The sequence below is a fragment of the Triturus cristatus genome, chromosome 2_2 (assembly GCF_964204655.1).
Source record: "Triturus cristatus chromosome 2_2, aTriCri1.1, whole genome shotgun sequence".
NCBI classification, from domain to species: domain Eukaryota; kingdom Metazoa; phylum Chordata; class Amphibia; order Caudata; family Salamandridae; genus Triturus; species Triturus cristatus.
Window position 1 is genome coordinate 16719594 of NC_140582.1, and position 7041 is coordinate 16726634.

A 7041-nucleotide genomic window follows, 5' to 3' on the forward strand; every position below is an offset into this window, starting at 1 on the left:
AGATTCCCTGTCTGTTGCTGCTGCCCTGCAATAAAAGGAGAAAACTACCGCTGCGTGGGTATCTTCATTTGCAGAGCAAAATCAATTAGAGTATTATGTGACCGGCTCGGGTCACGAAGATCACCCCATCGCTGGTAGGCGGGTCCGTGTGTTGCAAGTGAGACACGATTTGCAGAGCAGCGTGCCTTGCGGGATCAGCACGAGATAAGCAGCGGGCTTGGGCTCATTCGGAGAGCAACCCGATGGGAAATATGATAAGAAGGGACTTGAAAGTGGCACCCACTATGGATTTGATACTGTTGGGAAACTGCATTAACCAGAATGCTTTGCAGATGACACGCCCAGTGGGGCGGGACTAACACTTACCTTAAACACCTGAACATACTGTGGCTGCTTTCCAACCCATTACAGAACGCCAAGCCATGAATATGGAAAACATTTTCTGAAACGCGTAGGCAATTGGTGTACACTGCTTGAAGGAAATTCCTTGTCTGTTGCTGCTGCCCTGCAATAAAAGGAGAAAACTACCGCTGCGTGGGTATCTTCATTTGTGGAGCAAAATTGATTGATGTATATATAGATATATATAAAACATATTTTAACCTTTCAGAAACCCACAGTCACTGGACGATGTCATCAGTGATGTCATCAGTATTGTAATTTGACATATCATCAGTGTGAGAAGTTGGCCTGATGTATGATGTCACTAGTTATAGTGTACACCTTATATCAGTCCAAATACCCTTATGGTGATTGGTTGTAAAGTCAACCTTATAGACCAGCTATCCTAGTGGTAGCATGGACAAGAGCAGTCTTAGGCTAAACTCTGAATGGCATGTGAAGCCAGCTGTGATACCATATATAATCCCTTGAATACCAAATGAAAGGACACCACAACAGATATATATATAAAATAAAGTGTATTTATTCTAAGCAAACCCTCAGCACTCTTTATGAGATTAGAGGTAAGTACAACACAGTCTTATTAATGCATACAGTAAGTCACACAGGTAAGTAATACAGTTAGGCCCTAGGGGCCACGCAAACCATATACTAAGTAAGTGGTATAAGGACCACTGTCACGGAAATAGAGTAGACCTAGGCCTAGGGAATCGCTGGGGCTACACTGCACTAGCAACAGTTAGGAAGTGGGAGGCCCACGGGATTCGTATGCAGAGTGGAAACACTCACGCGTAATGCGTAAAAGTCACTAGCAATAGTACAGTTTAGAAATAGATAGATTTAGGACACTTCCGGAGTAGCTAGGAAGTCGACACTTGAAACTTAGACACTAGGATAGTCACTACCCTGATGAGCACCGGAGTACCCAAGTTACCTAGCCCACAGGCTGCGGGTGCATAGGGTTGAAGTTGCGTCGGGTTTCGTCGTCGACTCCTATGGACGCCTGAAGGAAAGGTGCTGACAGGCAGTCAGTGAAGAGTGTCCGGTGGATCCCACGGCTGGGATCAAGAAGAGAAGAGACCTGCAAGCAGAGGGGACAGAGTCAAGATCACTAGCCAGTGATCACGTGGAACCAGGAAGGAACCAGACGATGTCGTGAAGAGTTGCAGGTGAAGGTGAAGCTTGTCGCTGCAGCCAGGAGGACCAGGAAGCGTCGAGGACGACCAGGACCAGGAGGCGAGCTGTCCCACGAAGGCTCTTGCTGTCGGCGGCGGCGAAGCTGGGCTAGGACTCACCAGGCCTTGGCAAGCGGAACCCACGAGGAACGGAGGACTTGCTTCAGGATCAGACCAGGAAGGTCTGGGGTGCTTCTTCTTTGCAGGGAAGCAGGAGCCAGTCTGGGGGAGCCAAACCAGCGCAGAAGATTTCGGATTGTGTCGTCACAAAGGCCACTAGCCAGCGGGCAAGCAACCGGACAGACGCGGCAAGCAGGAAAATGCTGAAGGGCCCCACGCAGGACTCGTTGAGTGTGGGGGGCTGGTCTTCGGTGCAGATGGTGCTTGGGGGTGGGGCTTCTCAATCCCCGGTGCACAACTTCGAGGGTGCCTCAGAAGCTGCGCTTGAAGATACTAGCCACTTTTCCCAGGTAGCCGGTCCCACGTCGCTCGTCGCCTCCACGGATCTCAGCTCTGCTGCAGATGTGGATCAGGGTCGGAGAAGTCTGGAAGTCAAGGCTCTGGTCGGGCTCTGCAGTCGGTTCCTCGTAGAACGTGGGCAAAGCAAAGGGTAGTCTCTTGATGGTGCCTGTTTGCACAGGGTAGCCACTCCTTGGCCACAAGGGAGATTCTTCAGTCTTCTTCTTTCGTCGAATGTCGAAGGTCCAGAGTTTCTGTTCAGTTTTGCAGGTTCAGGATAATCTAAAGTCTTGAGGCCCAACTCCCACTCTTATACTAATCTGGGGGGCTGGGATACCTGCTAGGTCACGCCTTATGGGTGGGACCTGGGAGGGGGTGGTTACACCCACTTCCCTTTGTCCAGTTTCGCGCCAGAGCTGGGGCTGGAGTGCCCCAGCACCGGTTTGAACTGGACTATGCAAGGAACACCTTGTGTGCCCCAGGCATGTCTCATTCCTTTCAGCCCACCCTGCCCCAATACACTAAAGGCTGTCTGGGGAGGTGCTAGCACCTCCCCAAGCAGGAAACCTATTGTCCAGGCCTCCCTGGCTGGGATCACTCCCAGCTGCAGGAGGTCAGACTTGTGTCGTGGCAGCAGCATCCATTTTGTGATGCTGAGGCTTTGGTCAGAGGCTAACAGTGAAGTATGATTTTAACATGTCTTTCCCTCTAGAAGGGGGGAATAATATTCTCATGTCCAGAAATGGCATGGGGGTATTATTCCACAGTGTTAGACACCTTACACGACATGTTTCGATAAAGCCAAACCATAGTTACCATAACCGTCTAAGATTATAAGGCACTTTAAGAGTATATGGTAGGCTATATCATAGAACAGCTATAAGGACATGGTTCCGAAAGCTGCAGACAGGCTCAGCTCATGCTAGAGCACCATCTCACATGTTACCAAGCACTCTGCCTCCAGGATTGTTAAGGCCTGCCATAGGAGTGACTGATAGGTACACATGTGTCTATATATAAGGGTAGATATAGGCATACTATATCTAAGCAAGGGGTGATTACACGACCTTGCCCCAGCTGAGTGATCAGCCAGTTGTGTCTGATTGGAAGGCCAGACCAGGGGTGGCATAATACATGCTGCAGCCCCTGGGAGGCCTAGGGTACACCTATGCCCTGGGTACCTAGGGTACACTGTACAGGGTCCAATAAGGTGATCCTTACCAATTGTGTATGTACCTAGGGTACATGGAGTCCATTTTACAGAGAGAGCAGACAGCCTGACACCCTGAATGGCAGGATCTCAGGCCAACTAAGTCGAAAAACCAGCTAGACACTAGGCAAAAAGTTGGGGGTAACCATAGTCAGATATCCACCTTCCTACACAACCCCCCCCCCCCCAAACGAAAGGAGATAAGGCTGGCCTTGACAAGGTAAGCCTCTATTGCCTGAGTGGCCATATAAGGAAGAACCAGCACTGGCATGGTTACCCCCTGTCTCATGGTCCACTAAGCAATCCCTCATCCTAAGGATATCATAGGGTCTCCACCATAGGGAATCTCTACCTTTGGTGTGTCTTTGCAAAGTAAACGGCTGGTGTTGAGATGGAGTACTGAAGTGAGTGTCCTTAAAGTGAGGCCTCAGCTTCCTCCAATCATCCTCCACCATGGATGCCTTTCTTTCTCTAACTGAGTTGCACTGTGCTCTCAGGGTCAGCCTCTGGCTACCTAAAGCTGGAGGCTGGGTCCCTTTTGTGGGCTTACTGGAGGGACAGGTCAGGTTTGGGGCCCTAAGGTCCCATGTTTGCCTGTGCCCAACAGAATCCCTCTGGGGGAGGTCCCTAACTACCTGTGAAGGGGATCCCTCAGGAATGTTTTTACCCATCACCTGGCTAGGGCAACTAACCAGGCAATCCTCATTCTTTTGATGGGGGGGTTCTTGTGGACAGGGGCCCTCTTGGGGTCCACTGGCCTCCCTGACCTCTGCAGCCCTGGGCTGACTGAGGCAGGGTAGAGAGAGGCAGGCTACCTGCACCAGACTGGGTCCCACCTTGGAAGGGGCCACTGACATCAGAGGCTCTGCCAGGCCAGGCCTGGCTACCTCTGGGGCAGTTCCTTCACAAGGGGTGAGGTCAGATCCCTGAGGAGGCTGACCTTTTCCTAATGTCTGGGGAGAGGGAGACTTTTCTTCCTCCCCACTACTCTCTGTTTGTGTGGAGTGATCCATAGTTTCAGGCTTCACTACACCTATATCAGTCTGAGTGTGGGCTGAGACCATTACAGCCTTGCCAACCTTTTCAGGAAGGCACTCAGTTTGTGTTTGAGCTGTGACTGTCACAGCTCTGCCAATTTCTACAGGGAAGTCTGTCTGTGCCTGGGCTGTGGCTACCACTGCCCTTCCAACCTTTTCAGCTACTTGGACAGGGGTTGTGACTGGCACAACCCCACTACCTTTTTTGGAAAGGCCTACCATTTTAGAATGGGTGTCTTGTTCAACTCCAGCCCAAGCTGAGAGTTCTAAGTCATTCCCTAGTAAGCAGTCCACAGGCAAGGTTGGAGACACTGCCACCCTTTTAGGGCCAGTGACCCCTCCCCAGCTGAGACATACTTCTGCCATGGGATGACTGTTCTGTTTGCCATCAATATTAGTGACCTGGTATGAGAAACCAGGCAAAAGCTGCTCAGAGGGAACTAGCCTATGGGCCACCATAGTGATGCTAGCTCCAGTGTCTCTGTAGGCCTCAGCTTTTCTACCATTGATGTAGGGTTCCTGTCTGTACCTACCCAAAGTGTTGGGACAGGCAGTGAAGTTGGCAAACCCCATGCCACCATCACAGACAAGAGTAGCTGCTGCAGGGGAATTGGCTAAGCCAGGATCCCCCTGTGTTCCCCAAGAAACCCCAACCAAATTTTTGGGGGCACTCCCACCACCTGGGGGATTACTGCTGACAGTAATAGGTGGTGTGACAGGAGTAGTTGGAGGAACAGTTTTGTTTTTAGCCTGTGGACAACTGCTGTCAGTTTTCCAATGCCCAGGTGTTTTACACACATGGCAGTAAGGCTTTTTAACTGTGGTAGAGGAGGGAGCTTGGGACCCACCACCCTGTGTGGAGTTTTGGGGCCCTGAGGAAGATTTCTCTTTTGGTTTATCCCCACCCTTCTCTTGAGGCTTGGTGGTATCTTTCTTTTGGTCACCACCCTGATTTTTAGGCCTAATCCTGGTCCTGACCCATTTATCTGCCCTCTTTCCCAATTCTTGGGGAGAGGTCAAATCTGAGTCTACCAGGTGTTGATGGAGAAGCTGGTTCTGACAATTACTAAGGATCTGCTCCCTCATAATCAAGTTGTACAATCCTGTATAGTCCTGCACCTTGATGCCATTTAACCAACCTTCCAAAGCCTTAGTGGCACAATCCACAAAATCAGACCAGTCCTGTGTCTGTGTCTTCTGGGTGTCTCTGAACAACAACCTATATTGCTCAGTGGTTAAGCCAAACCCATCTATCAGAGCACTCTTCAGGACTTTGTAATTGTTTGCATCCTCATCACTGACTGTGAGGAGCTTGTCTCTACCTTTGTCAGAAAAGGAGAGACACAAGATAGCTGCCCACTGACTTTGGGGTACCTGCTGTACTTTGCAGGCCCTCTCCAAAGCAGTCATCCATTTGTGGATGTCATCCCCATTCTGATATGGGGGGACTATCTTGCTTAGGTTTCTATGGTCATAAGACCTATCCCTATCTCTAGGAATGTTGCTGCCACCAGTGGGTTCTGACCCACACAATTTTTGCTCTCTAGCCAGAGCAAGCTTCTCCTTGGCAAGGGCAATTTCTTCCCTCTGAATCCTCAGATTAGCTTCCCTCATTCTGGCTTTATGCTCCTTTCTCTCAGGTGAAGTCATTCCCCTGTGAGAGGAAGCATTAGAGATGCTAGAAACATGGGAGTGGATGGATTCCCTTGAAGGGGATCTGTCCCTCCTGCTTCTCTGTGAAAACCTACTTGGGGGTCTGTATGGGGGGATCCCATGCAAACTCCCATGTAGACTTAGGTTAGCCTGGCTAAGTCTCCTTACTTGGCCCTGGCTGTCTACCTCCCCATCTGAAGCCCCATCTGACTCCTCTGTGGTGGGTAGACCCTCCTCTGTACCTAGGGTACCTGCCTGAGAGGCCCTAATGGTATCATACTCCTCTAGGAGCTGTCTTAACTGAAGGAGGGTAGGGTTTGCACCCTGTTTTATTCCTCTGGAGGTACACAATTGTCTCATCTCCTGGAATGTTAAGGTATCATACCTAGAGGGGGTCTTCTGCAGACCTGCCCCTCCTGAGAGAGCATCTACTTGATCTCCTCCCAGAGGCATGATCTAGTGAGGGTGTGGTGTGTGCACCTACCTACACTAGTTGTTTCTACTAAACCTCTCTAGCAGTTGTAGTCAGGGTGTGTTACTCCCTTCAACCTACAACCACTAAGTCCAGTAGGACTTAAGTATTATAAACTATGTTATATGTACCTAGACAATCTCTGTGTGATCTTTCAATTTAGTATCTCAAGATTACAATGGTATTACAACAGCAAGCTCAGATCCCAACCGCTGCTCACCAATGTGAGAAGTTGGCCTGATGTATGATGTCACTAGTTATAGTGTACACCTTATATCAGTCCAAATACCCTTATGGTGATTGGTTGTAAAGTCAACCTTATAGACCAGCTATCCTAGTGGTAGCATGGACAAGAGCAGTCTTAGGCTAAACTCTGAATGGCATGTGAAGCCAGCTGTGATACCATATATAATCCCTTGAATACCAAATGAAAGGACACCACAACAGATATATATATAAAATAAAGTGTATTTATTCTAAGCAAACCCTCAGCACTCTTTATGAGATTAGAGGTAAGTACAACACAGTCTTATTAATGCATACAGTAAGTCACACAGGTAAGTAATACAGTTAGGCCCTAGGGGCCACGCAAACCATATACTAAGTAAGTGGTATAAGGACCACTGTCACGGA